This window comes from Nomascus leucogenys, chromosome 5, assembly GCF_006542625.1.
Source record: "Nomascus leucogenys isolate Asia chromosome 5, Asia_NLE_v1, whole genome shotgun sequence".
NCBI lineage: Eukaryota > Metazoa > Chordata > Mammalia > Primates > Hylobatidae > Nomascus > Nomascus leucogenys.
In genome coordinates, this window is record NC_044385.1 from 118,696,805 (window position 1) to 118,714,601 (window position 17,797).

Genomic DNA, 17,797 nt, shown 5'->3' on the forward strand with positions numbered 1-17,797 from the left:
ACACGCACAGACACGTGTATGCAGTTCAAACTTTAGAAGAAACTTATAAAAAATTTTTGGGAGTAGAACCGTTTACAGATTGGGGAATAGCTGCATATGTGTACATATACAAGCACTTATGATAAAATTGCTTTTGCAGAAAGTCCATAATCTCTAGGTCATCTGGAAAATATTTCTTTATGTCAAACATGTACAGAACATATTTTGTTGACTTTGCTTGTGGCTGTCAAAGGGGAATAATGAACTCATATTTACAGATAACCATTTCCAAACCATACTTTATTTTCAAGTGTTGCCTTTTCAACTCTAATCCATAAAATCTGAAAAGTGGTAAAAGAGAGAAAACAAAATGTCCAGCAAACACTTTTTTAAATACTGTGCTTCTGTGAAGGAAATACCGTGTAGTGTCTGTTGCCTGAGGGGAAGAAGATAGCAAATGTCATTTGTGGAATAAATATATATAATTGCATGTCATATTCTGAGCCTGTACTAAAAAGCTGTAGATGTTATTGGTTTTCACTGGTTGATTGCCTCGCTAAACAAAACAGTTGAGAAGGAATCCTCAGCTTCTTGTTCTCTTCATTTTAGAAAAGAAAAAAAGGGTGAGAATACAGAAACTGGCTTTGCTAAGTTGCAGAAAACAGGGAGGTAGGATTTTTTTCCAGTAGTTTTTGATGTGTTCAACTGTGATCAAGATTTATGTAGTAACTAGGCATTTGACTTACATTTATCTTTTTAATAAGCATTAGTTACACTTGCGATGACTGGTGATCATTTTATTTGTTCTAAGCATTGTTCAAATAAATTATTAGGGAATTGGAGCAAATACTGCTTTTCCAGTGTGGTTATTTCTCTGATTGTGATACCTTTCTTTACTGTGACTGCTGAGATGATGTGGTCTATGTGACAGTCGAATATACTGTATGAGTAATCCTTTCCACTTCTTAGTTGGGTTTGCAGTTTTATTTCCTTTTACACTTGTTCAGTGACTCTACTTTCATTTAACAGGAAAAGAATCAATTGCATAGGAGAAAATAGAGATGTTTCAGTCTCATTAATAGACCGAAACCTCATTAGGGAGACAATGGTTATGTAATGAAGGGTGCTTAACATCAGAAGACCTGGATTAAAATCCTGGCTCAGCTCCTGGCTAGTTTAGGAAACATCTCACAGTCTCAGTCTCCTTGGCTTGGAATACAGCACAGGCAAAATGCATTTATGATACAGTAATAAGTGTGCCATGTGAAAACATTCTCATGTAGACAGCATTCCTAGTGAAGTACTTCAAATTAAAATTATATATATATATGTAATAAACTGAATAAGTGTCTTAGCTAGTGGCATGAAATGCAAATGTCTAATAAAATGTTAAACTCATATTTGAAGCCTTCTAAATTTTCAGACTTGAAATTGGTGGCAAAATGAATGGTCAGTGCCTTGACAAAAGAATCAGACACTCTCTGTAGAACTGACTCCTCAGATTCAGAGAAGATAATGCAGAGCTTTGAGGAAATACATAAATATAAAAAAGCAACTTTAAAAAAATGACCATTTTGGTTTTATATTTTTTATTTTTTTCCTTCCAAACAATTACATATTTTTATTCCTTCCAAACTATTATGTATTTTCTTTCTCTTCCATGATTCTAGTAAATTTTACTTTTTTGTAATTTTCTACCTCAGGAAAATATATGAAGACATAAAGCAAATTCCCAGGAACACTTACATGCCTGATGTTTATAGCTGCTTATGTACTATACTTTTATATATTAGATACTAGAAAACTCTTGTTTCTCCAGTAATATTTGTGAGAGAATATATGTGTATGTGTGTGTTATATTCTAAAAACAACAAAATAAATAGCTACAGTCTATAGAGGTTACCTTGGTTGTTTGTCTTAATGTTTTTGCTCAAAAAATGTCACTCAGGGCTGGGTGCAGTGGCTCACTCCTGTAATCTTAGCATTTTGGGAGGCTGAAGCAGGAGGATTGCTTGAGCCCAGGAGTTTGAGACCAGCCTGGGCAACATGGCAAAACCCTGTCTCTACAAAATATACAAAAAATTAGCCTAGTGTGGTGGCATATACCTGTAGTTGCAGCTACTCAGGAGGCTGAGATAGAAGGATCAATTGAGCCAGGAGGTCAAGGCTACAGTGAGCTGTGATCACACCACTGCACTCCAGCCTGGGTGAAACAGCAAGACCTTGTCTCAATTAAAAAAGTCACTCAGACAAGGAAATATCAAAATTTGAAATTAACCCAATCACTAGCGAGAATCTATGAACTATTATGGCAAAAATGAGATATGTTTATTTGCCATGTATTTATTAATTGCTGAATTAGTATTATAGAAAGACTGTGTAACATTGGAAAACTTAGGAATCTTCCCTCAAAAGTTGACCAAATACCTCTACAGTTTCTGTTGATAGCATTGGAATGCCAGGAGGTAGACTCCTGTCAGTTGGAGTCATCAGCTTAGAACTCAGGGCTGCAGATTCTGATACCCTATATAGATCAAAGACCAGGGTGAGGTTGTTGGATCTGTGTGTTTTTAAACATCAGAGAAAATCGTTATGAATTATATTGAGTAAAATCATCTGTAAAATTTCCTCTCTTGGTAACCTAGATTAAACTTTGGGCCTTGAGAAATCCTAGCTAAAAATAGCTATTGAAGAGTTTGTTTATTGTACTTCATGCATTGGCCCCAGAGAAACTCAGGCACTCAGATTCCCTAGGTTTCGTGGCAAACCTAACTGCCCACAGATAAAATTTTCTTTCCTTCCCTTCTGATTCTGATCCTAACTACAAACAAAATAATTTATGGCATTTAGGCAACAGCTTGTAAAAGCCAGTGAACCCGTCACTATTGGCAACTATTATAAATCACTAATGAATTAAAATGTTCCTAACTATGTAAAAGCTTAGTTTTTTTCCTTACAATTCAATTATAAACAGTTGGTTACTATGTAAACACTATCTCCCTACTTCTGGCTCTGTTGATCAGCTACAATGTAAAAAGTTGTGTTGCTTATTTAAAAAGGTTTTGATAGCTAATAGGGATTTATGTTATCTCCTAAAGTTTCTAAGATTCAACTTTATAAGTGAATAGTCTCTCAGTAGTTGATGGTGAACAGTGGTTTAAAACATGGAGAGCCTGGATCACTAGTCTTGCAGGAAGAATGGAGTATGCTGTTGATGTTTTTTGAGGTCTCTTATGGTAGTCTTCCAGGCTTCTCCCGGAAACACCACAAGTGTAAATGGAAATGAGTTCTCTAGTGTTGTGTGTCCATCAAACATCATGGTCTGTTTTTTCCTTTTTCCCCATTACCTTAAGCCCAACAAATAAATGGATGAACAACAACAACAACAAAAATTTGGTTGCAAAGGATTCATAACATTTAAATCTGTAAGAAAATGAAATTGTAAATAAATTCATTAAGGAAATTCAAGAAGACTTAGATCGTGTTTTATTTATTAACAGTAAAGTTACTTCACAGGTGGAAGTTTTACAAGTCTTGGGAGTTGTACTTTAATTATCATATTGAACAAGAATAAAGACCAAAGTCAGCATAAACATAAAGGAAGAGAAAAGCTCATAGTGTATATACATGGATGCGTTTTGCATTTGGGATGAGGTAAGTCTTCCTTGTGCAAGAATGTCTTGCATTTCCTTGGATGTTCTGTATCTTGGGTTTCTACTCACTGAGTGCTATTAATAGTAGAGCCTACTGTTCATGGTGATCATCAAAAATGCTCTTGGCTGGGTACAGTGGCTCATAATTGTAAAGCCATCAATTTGGGAAGCCAGGGTAGGAGCACTGCTTGAGCCCAGGAGTTTGAGACTAGCCTGGGTAACATGGCAAGATGCCATCTCTACCAAGAAAAAGAAAAAGCCATACGTGGTAGTGTGGTATGTGCCTGTAGTCACAGCTGTTTGGGAGGCTAAGGTAGGAGCATTGCTTGAGTGTGGAGGTTGAGGCTGCAGTGAGTCATGATGGCGCCACTGTACTCCAGCCTGGGTGCAGAGTGAGACTCTGTTTCAAAAAAAAAAAAAAAAAAAAAAAAAGTTTTGCAGATTTACAAATGCTCCCTATGAGGCTGCTACCTCATACACTGAAAATCACTGCCTTATCATGAAGACGTACTTGGTCTTATTTAACTCATAATGCATCATTTTCTCACTTGCGTACCCCAACTCCTTTCTTCCCACCAGTGGCTGATCTCGATTCTGTTGCCTTCCACCTCCTCATTCCAGCATTTGCTTTATCAATTAAAAATTCTCTTGCATCTTTCATTCTTCTGTCTCTGCTGGCTTCTTTCTTTCAACATATAGATATAATCTTTTATTTCTAATCATGCACAAATCCCAACAAAATGATTGACATGCAAATAAAATTTTGCATCCTAACATCATATCTTCTTACAGTTCTATCACTTTTTTTGGCTACAGACTTTTGGAATTAGCCTGATTATCATAAGCCTCACCATAAAGGTAAAGGGCAAGTAATCATGTTTGCCCAATGGACAGATGAATGTAGCATTGATAACTATTTGATGGGATTCATATGCTCACTGTATTTCCAGGAGGTCTTTGGGGGCTGTATTTGGGGATTGGATTTTTTGGCTTTGTTTCAGTCTTATTTTTTATTCTCTAGGATGTTGTGTTCTGCTAATGATGAGAGGTATACTTTGAAGTTCCTTTTCTCTTCCTCCTTTTTTCTTTCTTGCTAAAAATACTCATACTACATTTTTATCAAGTACTAAGTAGCCAAGTTTAATTATATATCCATCATTTCCATCCTTTGAAAGGAATTTTACTTATCTTTTGTGTAAACAAAAATTATCCATTCTCACTGACATCTTCCAAATTGAAATTTTCCTTTTTCTATTATATTTCTAAATATGTTTTTTAAAAATTATGCCCTGGCCGGGCGCGGTGGCTCACGCTTGTAATCCCAGCACTTTGGGAGGCCGAGGCGGGCGGATCACGAGGTCAGGAGATTGAGACCACGGTGAAACCCCGTCTCTACTAAAAATACAAAAAAATTAGCCGGGCGTGGTGGCGGGCGCCTGTAGTCCCAGCTACTCGGAGAGGCTGAGGCAGGAGAATGGCGTGAACCCGGGAGGCGGAGCTTGCAGTGAGCCGAGATTGCACCACTGCACTCCAGCCTGGGCGACAGAGCGAGACTCCGTCTCAAAAAAAAAAAAAAAAATTATGCCCTTTGGCTCCCTTTCTTAAGAAGTGTGGTAGAGTATGATTCATCAACTTGAGAAAGGTTAACTATGGTTATAGTTTACCTGAGAAATATCAGTTGATTTTTATCACCTTTTGGAGCAAGTATATTTGGTTTTTATCTTCTTATATAAGCATATGCATATCTGGAGAATTGATATTTTTCTAATATGGAAGAGATTTTAAAACATATTTTCCCCTGAAACATTGTTTTTTCATCTTTTTTTCTGTCATTTGTTATTAAGTTTCATGAAGGAATGGAGTTGTAACTCATATTATTTGTCCTTTACCACCTGGGGTAAACTCTATCAGTTTACCCTGCTGCTTCAAAATATGCTCTGTTAATGGCTAACTGTAGTCACCCTACTGCACTAATGAACACTAGAACTTATTCATTCTATCTAACTGTATTTTTGTACCTATTAGCCAACCTTGCTTTATCACTTCTCCCCTCTACTCTCCCCAATCTCTGGTAAGCAACATCCTACTCTCTACCTCCATGAGATCCATTTTTGTAGTTCCCATATATAAGTGATAACATGCAATATTTGTCTTTCTCTGCCTGGCTTATTTCACTTAACATGATGCCCTCCAGATCATCCCTTTCGCAAATGACATGAGTTCATTCTTTTTTAAGACTGAATAATATCCCATTGTGTATAGATGCCACATTTTCTTTATTCATTTATTCGTTAATGAACACTTGGTTGATTCCATATTTTAGCTGTAGTGAATAGTGCAGCAATAAACATGGGAATGCAGATATTTCTTAAACAGGTGGATTTCCTTTCTTTTGGATCCATACCCAGCAATAGGATTGCTAGATAATATGGTATTTGTTTTTTGTTTGTTTGTTTGTTTTTTGCAGGACCTCTGTAGCTGTTTTCCATGATGGCTGTGCTATCTTACATTCCCACACAACAATGTGTAAGGATTCTCTTTCTTCTGCTCCCTTGCCAGTGTTTATCTTTTGTCTTTTTAATAATAGCCATTTTAACTGAGGTGAGATTTGCTCATTGTGATTTTGATTTGCATTTCCCTGATGATTAGTGATGTTGAAATTTTTTTCATATACTTGCTGGCCATTTTTATGTTTTTTGAGAAATGTGTGTTCTGATAATTTGCCCATTTTAAAATTGGAGTATTTATGTTTTTGCTATTGAGTGGTTTGGATTCCATATATATTCTTGTTATTAATCTCTTGTCAAATAGATAGTTTGCAGATATTTTCTCCCATTCCGTAGGTTATCTCTTCATTCTGTTGACTGTTTCCTTTGCTGTGCAGAAGTTTTTAGCTTGATATAATTCCATTTGTCAATTTTGCTTTGCTTACCTGTGCTTTTGAGATCTTACCTCAAAAATTATGTCCTGAAGAGTTTTTCTTTTGTTTTTTTTATTTTTATGTTTTTTTATTTTTTATTTTTATTTTTTGGTAGCTTCATGGTTTCAGGCCTTACATTGAAGTATTTATTTAATTCATTTTGGTTTGACTTTTGTATACAGTGAGAGACATGGGGGTTTAATTCTTCTGCATATAGATATCCAGTGTTTCCAGAACTATTTATTGAAAAGACTATTATTACCTCAATGTATTTTCTTAATGCATTTGTTGAAAATGAGTTGGCTGCAAATGTGTGGATTTATCTCTGAGTTCACAATTCTGTTCCATTGATCTATGTGTCTGTTTTTATGCCAGTATCATCATGTTTTGGTTGTGATCGCTTTGTAGTATATTTTGAATTCAGGTAGTGTGATGTCTCCAGATTCTTTTGTATAGGATTACTTTGGCTATTTGAAGTCTTTCATGATTCTGTATGCATTTTAGGATTTTTTTTTTACTCTGTTTCTATGAAGAGTGTCCTTGGTATTTTGATAGGGATTGCATTGAATCTGTAGATCACTTTGGGTAGGTAGAATGGATATTTTAATGATACTAATTTCTCCATTCCATGAACATAGACTATCCTTGCATTCTTTTGTTGTATTATCTTTAACTTCTTTCATCAGTGTTTTATAATTTTCATTGTAGATGTTTCATCTCTTTGGTTGAATATATTACTAGGTATTTGATTTTTTTTGTAACTATTGTAAATGGGATTGCTTTTCTGATTTCCTTTTCAGATTGTTTGCCATTGGCATATGAAAATGCTATTGAATTTTTTTTTTTTTTTGAGACAGGGTCTTACTCTGTTGCCCAGGCTGGAGTGCATGGGTGCAATCTCAGCTCACTGCCACCTCTACCTCCTGGCTCAAGCAATCCTCCCACCTCAGCCTCCCAAGTATTGTAGCTGGGACCAAAGGCTCGTGCCACCATTCCCAGTTACGTTTCTGTATTTTTTGTAGAGACAGGGTTTCACCATGTTGCCCAGGCTGGTCTCAAACTCCTGGGCTCATATGATCTGCCCACCTCAGCCTCCCAAAGTGCTGAGATTACAGCCATTAGCCAGTGCGCCAAGCCACCAAATGCTACTGATTTTTCTATGTTGATTTTGTATCCCTCAACTTTACTGAATTTGTTTATCAGTTCTATCCGTTTTTTGGTGTAGTCTTTAGGTTTTTTAAAATATAAGATCATGTTGACTGCAGTGTGTTTCTTTTATGATACATGTTTTTTGTGCATATTGATTAGGAAATTCTTCCCTGTCATAAGTTCACAAATATATTTAATTATGACTTTTTACATTGTTTATGAAGTCAAGATCCATTTTCATTTATTTCTATATTGACAACAAATTTTCATTACTCTTTATTGATTTGTCCATCTGTTCCCTACCCATCTGTAATGCCTGCTCTATAATAAAGTTTTCTTGTATGTGCCTGTTTATTTCTGGATTCTGTTCTATTTGTCTTTTTATCTGAATGTGTAGCAAAAGGACATAATTTTAATTACTATAGTTCTGTATAAAAATCTTACCTTGTTCTTCTTCTGGAGTGTCCTGGTTTTTCATGGCCCTTTACTCTTCAATATACATCATAGAATTGACTAATCGAAGTCCAAGAAAACCTCTGCTAAGATTTTGATTGGGATTATATTGAATCTATATAATAATTTGGGGGAGAATCAACTTCATTCTGACATTGCCTCTTCTTATTTATTTATTTATTTTTTGAGACAGAGTCTCACTCTGTTGCCCAGACTGGAGTGCAGTGGTACAATCTCAGCTCACTGCAACCTCTGCCTCCTGGGTTCAAGCGATTCCCCTGCCTCACTCAGCCTACTGAGTAGTTGGGATTATAGGTGTGTGCCAGCATGCCCAGCTAATTTTTATAATTTTGCTAGAGACGGGGTTTCACCATGTTGGCTGGGATAGTCTTGAACCCCTGACCTCAGGTGGTTCGCCTGCTTCAGCCTCCCAAAGTGTTGCAATTGCAGGCGTGAGCCACTGTGCCTGGCCTATTGATTCTTCTTCACTGAAAACTTACCTATGAAGTCATTACTTATTTATATTTTAAAATGTCTTTTAATAAATGTTTATGAATTTTTTGTAAAAGACTTGCACAGAAAATTAATTCCAACCTTTAACATAATTTATGGGTCTTATAATATTTTCAGATATTAACTTTGAAAATTATGTATTTTACTTTAATGTCATTTGACACCTCAAATAAAATAAATATAATAGCCAACAATAAATGAATAATTAGTCCCACAGATTTCTCCCTTTCCTCCATGGGGCAATGTTTCTTCCAACTGTTGATGCATCTTGAAAATCATTCCTCTAGTTTATTATCACTTCCATTCCCCATGTCAGTGGCATAGCTAATTATTTAGAAGGCAGGTATCTCCAGGTAATTGTAGTTAGTTGTGTATGCAATTATCCTTTCTGAAATGTGTGTCGTATACCGTAAAAATACCTGTTACATTATAGAATATAACAAATAGCTAACACAATAGTTAATACTTAGTTGATGCTGACTATATATAATTCTCTAGTTTATTATCATAATAATACACCTCACATCATTGAAGTCTTTTACAGTTTACCAAGTTCTTTCATTCACAGTGTTTCATTTGGGTATCCCAACAACATTTTCAAGGCAAACATGTGTTACCATCCTCAGTTTGAAGAGGAGGAAACTGAAACTTAGAAGACTAAATAACTTGTAAAAGATCACAGAAGTGGTATCTAATAGAGATGAACTTCCAATTCAGGTTTATTGAACTCAGAATCAATGCTCCTGCCCCCTACCTGTCAGGAGTGATAATAGTAAAGTTTGAGGGACTGTAGCCCAAATACGTCCTCTAACCTCTTTTAAAATTGTCAGCTTATCTAATGTGAATGCCTTAGGTCCTTGGGAGATTTCCTGTCTCTGTCTAGTATTATACCCAGCCCAATTTGTACCTGCTGACCTTCCAAGTTCCTGTGGGCATTTGAGTTTCTGACCTTTGCCTTTGAATAAGCCTGCTATTTCCTATAGCATATGTGCATTTTTTGCTTCCTGGAACTTTCTACTCCTTTATATTTGTTCTGATTACTTATCAGCAAACAAATCTTTTAGACTGCTTTGCAGTTCTATTATGGAAAAGTGAGAAATTATTATCCTAAGAATAGGCACAAAACATATATTACAGTGCCTTGCACTTAATGTGTGCTTACAAAATGTTAATTGATGATGAAAAAGATTTAAATCTTCCTCTAAATAATAATATTTTATAGTTATCCATCAAAATCTAATTATGTTGAAGTCACTTCACATCATCATAAAAAAAGTGTTTAACACTTTTTATCAACAAAATGTTGGCTTATAAAATCAGACTTGTTCTGCACTTGGCACTATATGGAATTTTATCAAGTTACTTGTTGGGAAAGGTTTGGATTATGTGGCTACTCTTGGTAGAAGAGTTGTGTAAAATGTGTGGAGTAAAAAGTTTTTGCACATAATGTGTTTGACATACCATATTATTATATTGGATGAGACTTTCTTTCACCTGCAGATATTTCTCTTTGTCCTCCCCTGGTAGGGTTCCCCTTATATAATAATATTCATAGAAGCAATAATTCTTCTTCCAGATTTGGATGTCTTCCAGTAGTTCAGAGTATCACTTAGCACCAAAAATTAATTAAGCTTTAATTAAAAGAAGTGATTATTGATGAAAATGATGACCTGTTAACTCCAGAAAGGCAGGATGCTTTTATCCATTCTCCTCCTTCAAGGTTGGCTTTCGAATTCTGAACAATGGATTTCAATGCAGTCCATCCTCAATTTGTAGGAAGCGTTGTTTTATTTGGAATTTAAAAAGGAAGCTCTGTTAGGTAAAATTGCAGCACAAGTTCTTTTTAATGTAAGTCCATGTATTAATCAAAACAGCTGTGAGGGTTACTAGGTAGACTGTAACACCGGGTGGCAATAAAATGTCTTCCTCATTACAACTAATACCAATGACTTGCAGAGACCTCCTGTATGTGATGGCCTTTCTCGATGGGCATCCTCACTTGGTGGTAGGGAAAATGAGTATGGGCTGTATGAAACAATTTCAGCACCACCCTGAGCTTAATAGAGCCGTCTTTCATTGCCTGTTAACAAGCTGTGCTGCTGCCATAAAATGTTCAAGCTGACAAATGCTGTCAAAGCTCCTTCAATGCAAAGATTTTCTGCCGTATTTAACATGTTAACTTTTATTTTAATGATGCCAAAACACACATCAGTTGTTGTTTGTGCAACATCCAGTGTGGTCTCTGGAGCCATCCCATTAGCTGAAAAGTATAGTCAGTGTCCTGTTCCAGTGGCCATTAATGGTAAAATTCTTCAATTAAAAACTGTGGAGTTATGCCGATTCAACCATTCACTTTATCCCAGAAGTAAAATAGATACACCTACTTGCTGTGAAATTATCGAGTTTGTTTAGCTTGATTTTCCATGCATTATATTAGCCATGAGTGTATTATAGAGGCTAAGGTACCAGCTAAGAATGATAACTCTATGAAGGTTTGTTATGAGATTCCCATATTTGACTCAAGGTTTTGTACAACTTGATATGCTACTTAATACTAGTCTTCCAGTTCCACTATTGCCACTAATTAACACATACGTTGTACTTATTGTGTGCCAGGCTCTGTTCTGACTGCTTTATATGTATCTACTCATTTAATTTTCACAACAATCCTACTTATTAGGTGCCATTGTCCTCAAAGATAAAAAAAAAAAAAAAGAAAAAATCAGAGGCACAAGAGATTCAATAATTTGTCTAAGGTCATATAGACAGACCCCATATGGTAGAGCCTCTATAAGAATGCAGATATTCTGATTTCAAAATATATGCTCTTAACTAAAACTAATGCATCAAATCGACTGAAATGACATCAAATATACCCTTGACACTAAAGGGAGCACACAAACGGAATGCCTGCCTTTCTGATGGAGATGCTTACGTTGCAGCTAACAAAGAGAACGAATTCTTTTATAAATGGAGTTTAGGATCACAGGGTTTCCATTACCCTTCTGGTCACGTTTTCCAAGGCTGAAAATGGAGAACAGTTTGGAGCAGGAAGAGTGAATGTTTATAGGTTCTGTTTTCCTTCTTTTCCTTCATGGATCTTTCATCTCCCCACACAGTACTGCAGCCTGCAACCTCAGATGGAGTGAAATTCTCAGCGGAATTAAATTTCAGTTGCTACCCTTAATAACTGTAGAGCACCCCTTTGGAAAGGCCTCCCTAGTACCCTTTTTTGTTTGTTCATTTTTTTCCTAAACTTTAATATTTTATAACATCTTGAGGAAGCTACTGATTTTAAGAATTTGGATTCATGTTTTCTTTTTCCTTTTCCCTTCTACACCTATAAATCAGCAAGTAACAAAAAGAGTGATTCCCACTGCAAAGTCATCATCCCCGGTGAGTTGAATATGGGCATTATAATTCAGCAGCTGATGACTGAGTGGATCTAAAGGAAGAAGGAAAAGGTAGATCTTAAGGATGAATTACAAATGTAATAATTTATTCCACAAGATTCACATGGAACCGAAATTTATGACAGGCAGCCAGACCAGAAAATCAGGAAGTTTGGATTTTCTCTTCTTCCTAATCAGTTTCTCCACATCTTGTTCTGATTAGTGCCCTCGCTGAGTCTCGTTACAGGTATCTCTGACCCATTTCCAGTAGACCTTTTGAAATCCCACTTTGTTTTCCAGGCAGTGATTTCTGTCTTTGCTGGATTTTAGAGTATAAAGGTCATTCATCTGTATCTTAGAAGGATGATTCACATATTTATGTTCTAGAAAGTAGACTGAGAAGAAAAATGTGGTACTTTATTAATTAGGGCCCTTTAACATTTTATACTCTCAAGCTTAATCATTTGCTTGTTTGAACTAAAGTCATCTTCCTTAATCACCATCATTAGTGGCTGTCCATGAATGATTACCTCTGAATTTTATTAACATGTTATTATTTAATGCATTTTACATTCCCCATTAGGAATTAGATATCATCCAATATTTTACTATATCAATATACTTTTTTAAAGCATGAGATTAACTATGGGAATGGGCTACCTCCGTCTTCCTGCTCCCTCAGTGGTTCTGAAATTGATGTGGAGGTGGTGTTGACAGGGCAGAGAGAGCAATTGGAGGAACTAGCCCATCTATTCTTGGTGCTATTTTAGAGCTTAAAACTTGCTGGGTGATGTCAAAGCATTTACGCCCCAAAGATGAGAACCGCTGCTCTAATCTTGAACATTTCCAGTGATGAAAGGCTTGCTCACAATCATTTGGAAATAGCCCATTACACTTTGGGATTCCTTTGAAAATTCCTCTGTATACCTAGCAGAGTGACTCATTAGGGTCACTAGTTCCTAGTTACCATCTCTAAGCAAATACAGAACAAATTTGATCCTCCTCTATCTGATGGTCTTTAAAATATCTGGAGCCATCTTAATATTCCTACTGATTATTCTTGCATACATAGATTGGGTCATGCCACAATTTCTTATATTCTATATTTTGAAAACCTCTCATGATCATGGCTCTCCTTCTCTGTATTTTCTGCGTGTGGAAATAAACACCATCTTCTATATAAAAAAAAATCACCACATAGACTTGCCATCAAGTGCTCATTTATTATCTTTCCCCTGAGTATCTCAGAAGCTCCAGTCAGGTCAGCACTGACTTTATTTCTTGTTGAGTCCTCAGTCCCATGGACAGTGCTTGGCACAATAGTGACTTAGTCAATAATTGTTGAATGCATGAGCCCCCAGGCCTACACTGAGGTTAGGAACTGACAGTGAATTGGCCGTAAGGGGTAGAATGAATTTTAGTGCTTGTAAGATTGGTCAGTTTTGCATAATGCTCAATAAAATGGTTTTGCAAGTTGTACACTCATGCTTGTTTGTATTGCTTGTTAGTGTCAACTGCTTCCTGGGCTTAAAATGACTACCAGAATGTCCTGCACACTCAAGAGCAATAATGTTTTGTGAAATACAGGCTTACATCAATAAAGCTCTGCTTTTTATAACTTATGAAGTTGGGAGTTTAAGAAAATTACTTTTGAAAGGAATATTAATCTAAATGGATAAATGAGTCATCGTATTAAAATATCTGTGGGAAAACTAGAATTAGGCACATTACAATCAGGCACAATATTTATTGGATAAGTGTGCTAATGTATGGTTTAGTTAATAATCCATTCAAAAACAAAAGTTTTCTTTCTTCTTTGTTTTTTTGAGACGTAGTCTTGCTCGGTCACCTAGGCTGGAGTGCAGTGGTGCGATCTCGGCTCACTGCAAGCTCCGCCTCCCAGGTTCACGCCATTCTCCTGCCTCAGCCTCTGGAGTAGCTGGGAATACAGGCACCCGCCACCACGCCCGGCTACTTTTTTGTATTTTTAGTAGAAACGGGGTTTCACCGTGTTAGCCAGGATGGTCTGGATCTCCTGACCTCGTGATCCGCCCGCCTCGGCCTCTCAAAGTGCTGGGATTACAGGCGTGAGCCACTGCGCCCGGCCCAAAAGTTTTCTTTTTAAATACCTGTTATGTGTTGGGCATTTTCAAGGCTCTTGAGATACAATATTAGGGACAAAGAAGTCCACACTTTTATGGGTCTTGTATTTTAACTGAGAAACACAGACAATAGATAATTGAATAAATAAGAGAAAGTAATTTTGGATAATCATAAGTGAAATAAATGCACAGAGTACTGTGCTGAAGATCCGCAGTGAGGAAGTGAGGGATGGGATGAGGAGGCAGCCATGCAAGGTGCTGATCATTTCAGCTGATGGAAGGAAGCACAAAGGTCCTTAAGTGAGAGAGAGCTTGGTAGGCTCAAGGAAGATAGGGTCAGGTGAGCTGCAGAAGAATGGCAGCTGGAGTTTGGGGATAAGGTTGGAGGCTTATAGGCCTCATCGTGATACCCTTATGGACCACAGTGAAGAAGACTTATGAACCATTGTGAAGATTTATTTTTATTTTTTTTTTTATTTCCATAGTTTTGGGGCTACAGGTGGTTTCTGGCTACATGGAGAAGTTCTTTAGTGGTGATTTCTGAAATTTTAGTGCACCTGCCACCGGAGTACTATATACTGTACCCGATATATACTCTTTTATCTCTCAACCCCCTTCCAAATTTCCCCCTGGGGTCCTTTGCAACCTCATACCTTAGCTCCGACTTACGAGAACATACAATATTTGGTTATTCATTCCTGAGTTACTTCACTTAAAATAATGGCCTCCAGCTCCATCCAAGTTGCTGCAAAATACATTATTTCATTCGTTTTTATAGCTGAGCAGTGTTCCATGGTGTATATATGGCACATTTTCTTTATCCACTTGTTAGTTGATGGGCTTTTAGATTGGTTCCATATTTTACAGTTGCGAATTGCGTGCTATAAACATATGTGTGCATGCGTCTTTTTCATATAATGACTTCTTTTGGGTAGCTACCCAGTAGTGAGATCACTGGATTGAATGGTAGTTCTACTTTTTGTTCTTTAAGGAATTTCCATACTGTTTTCCATAGTGGTTGTACTAGGTTACATTCTCACCAGCAGTGTTTAAGTATTCCCTTTCACCACATCCATGCCAACATCTATTGTTTTTTGACTTTTTAATAATGTCCATTCCTGCAGGAGTAAGGTGGTATCTCATTGTGGTTTTAATTTGCATTTCCCTGATGATTAATGATGTTGAGAATTTTTTCCTAAGTTCGATGGCTGTGTACATCCTCTTTTGAGAAATATCTATTCATGTCCTTTGCCCACTTTTTGATGGGGTTATTTGTTTTATTCTTGCTGATTTGATTGAGTTCCTTGTAGATTCTGGATACTAGTCCTTTGTCAGATGCATAGTTTGCAAATATTGTCTGTTTACTCTGCTGCTGTTTTTTTTTTTTTTTTTTTTTTTTTTTTGCTGAGCAGACACTTTTTAGTTTAATTAGGTCCCATTTATTTATTTTTGTGTTTTTGCATTTGTTTTTGGTGTCTTAGCCATGAATTTTTTTTTTTTTTTTTTTTTTTTTTTTTTGAGACGGAGTCACGCTCTGTCGCCCAGGCTGGAGTGCCATGGTGCAATCCTGGCTCACTGCAAGCTCCGCCTCCCGGGTTCACGCCATTCTCCTGCCTCAGCCTCTCCGAGTAGCTGGGACTACAGGTGCCCACCACCACGCCCTGCTAATTATTTTTGTATTTTTAGTAGAGACGGGGTTTCACCGTGGTCTTGATCTCCTGACCTCGTGATCCGCCCGCCTCGGCCTCCCAAAGTGCTGGGATTACAGGCGTGAGCCACCACGCCCGGCCAGCCATGAATTATTTGTCTAAGCAAATGTCCAGAAGATTTTTTCTGACGTTGTCTTCTAGAATTTGTATGGTTTTAGGTTTTAATTTAAATCATTGATCCATCTTGAGTTAATTTTTTTTTTTTTCTTTGAGATAGAGTCTCGGTCGCCCAGGCTGGAGTACAGTGGCCCAATCTTGGCTCACTGAGTAGCTAGGACTCCAGGCATCCACTACCACACCCAGCTAATTTTCTGTATTTTTAGTAGAGACAGGGTTTCACTGTGTTAGCCAGGATGGTCTCAATCTCCTGACCTCTTGAATCACCCACCTCGGCCTCCCAAAGTGCTGAATATTTTTTTATAAGGTGAGAGATTAGGATTCAGTTGGGCAGATTTTTGATGTAGGTTCTTAGGGACACAGGGTTAAACTGGAAGACCCATAGAAGACTGGGAGAACATAGGTGTATTAGCCCATTTTTATACTGCTATGAGGAAATATCTGAGACTGGGTAATTAAAAGAAGAAGAGATTTAGTGGATTCACAGTTCCACATGGCTGGGGAGGCCTCACAATCATGGCAGAAGGTGAAGGAGGAGCAAACACATGTCTTACATGGCGGCAGGCAAGAGAGTGGGTGAAGGAGAACTGCCCTTTGTGAAACCATAAGATCTCGTAAGACTTAGTATCATGAGAACAGCATGGGAAAAACCCTCCCCCGTGGTTCAATTATCTCCCATGGCGTCCCTCCCATGACACGTGGGGATTATGGGAGCTACCAATCAAGATGAGATTTGGGTGGGGGAACAGCCAAACCTTATCAATAGGAGTTATTGGAAGTAAGCTAGGAGAGAAACGATGGTGGGTTGGACTAGTATAGTGATAACAGTCATGAAGAGAAGTGAGTGGATTTGAGATATGTGTTGGCATTAGCATTGGCAGGTCTTACTGAGGGGGACTGGATGACACATTGCAGCAGGAAGAGAGAAAATAAGGATGGAACTTAAATATAATGGTGAGGAGTTAAGGAAAAGTCCTACTGAATTCTGTCCTGGAATTATCAATGCTATTGTTTTATATAAATGGACATTGGATTTTATGATATGATATTGTCACTTTGAAATACAACCATACAGGAAGGAAATATGTGCTGGGAATTTTTAAAATGTCTTATCACTTTTCCTATCCCAAATGTAGACACAAATTCAGTCATTGATACACACTGGATATATTTTCTTTTGCAGGTCTCCCTTATCTTTACTCAATGCATTAAATATATAAATAAATAGATCTGGTATTTGTGGTTCCTTAGTACTGCGAAATCATGACAACCCCTGCCCCCCACCACTGGCCAGCATTTGATCTGAATATCTATAAATTTGCTTAGCTTTCCAAAACAGTGCAAGGTTTCACAAAGATAAGACAGTTCATTTACATAACCCAGAATAATTTGGCTGGCAAACTCAAGGAGATATAGTATATGGATCAAGTTTAACACATTCATTTGGATTGGCTGAGTCCCATGTGTTCCTTGTGCTTGCAGAGGGTCCCATCTGTTCAGCTCTTGGCCAGAGACCATTGAGCCTGTGAGCATTGAAATTTCATATTGCAAAGGCCCAGTATTTCATAACTGGTTTATGGTACCCCAGATACTCACCAGTAACATTGTTAATTAGTAGCAACATGAGTAGCCATTATTCTAGAACTGTTACCTGCCTGTTATTAATGTATTTAGATAGTTTCAAAAGCCAACACATTTCTTTCTTGCATTTATTTCCCCTTTTGCATCATGTTTATTTTATTACTCAAAGATTCCTTTTCCATTGCCCTCCAACTAGTTAGCCCAGCATATGAAGATCCTTTTAATGCCT

At 37.2% G+C, this 17,797-nt stretch overlaps 1 protein-coding gene across 1 annotated transcript in view; it reads left to right on the plus strand.

The window, feature by feature from the left end:
- GPC6 (glypican 6) overlaps positions 1-17,797 on the plus strand; it is a 1,175,399-nt gene that overhangs the window by 98,068 nt on the left and 1,059,534 nt on the right. The window lies entirely within an intron of this gene.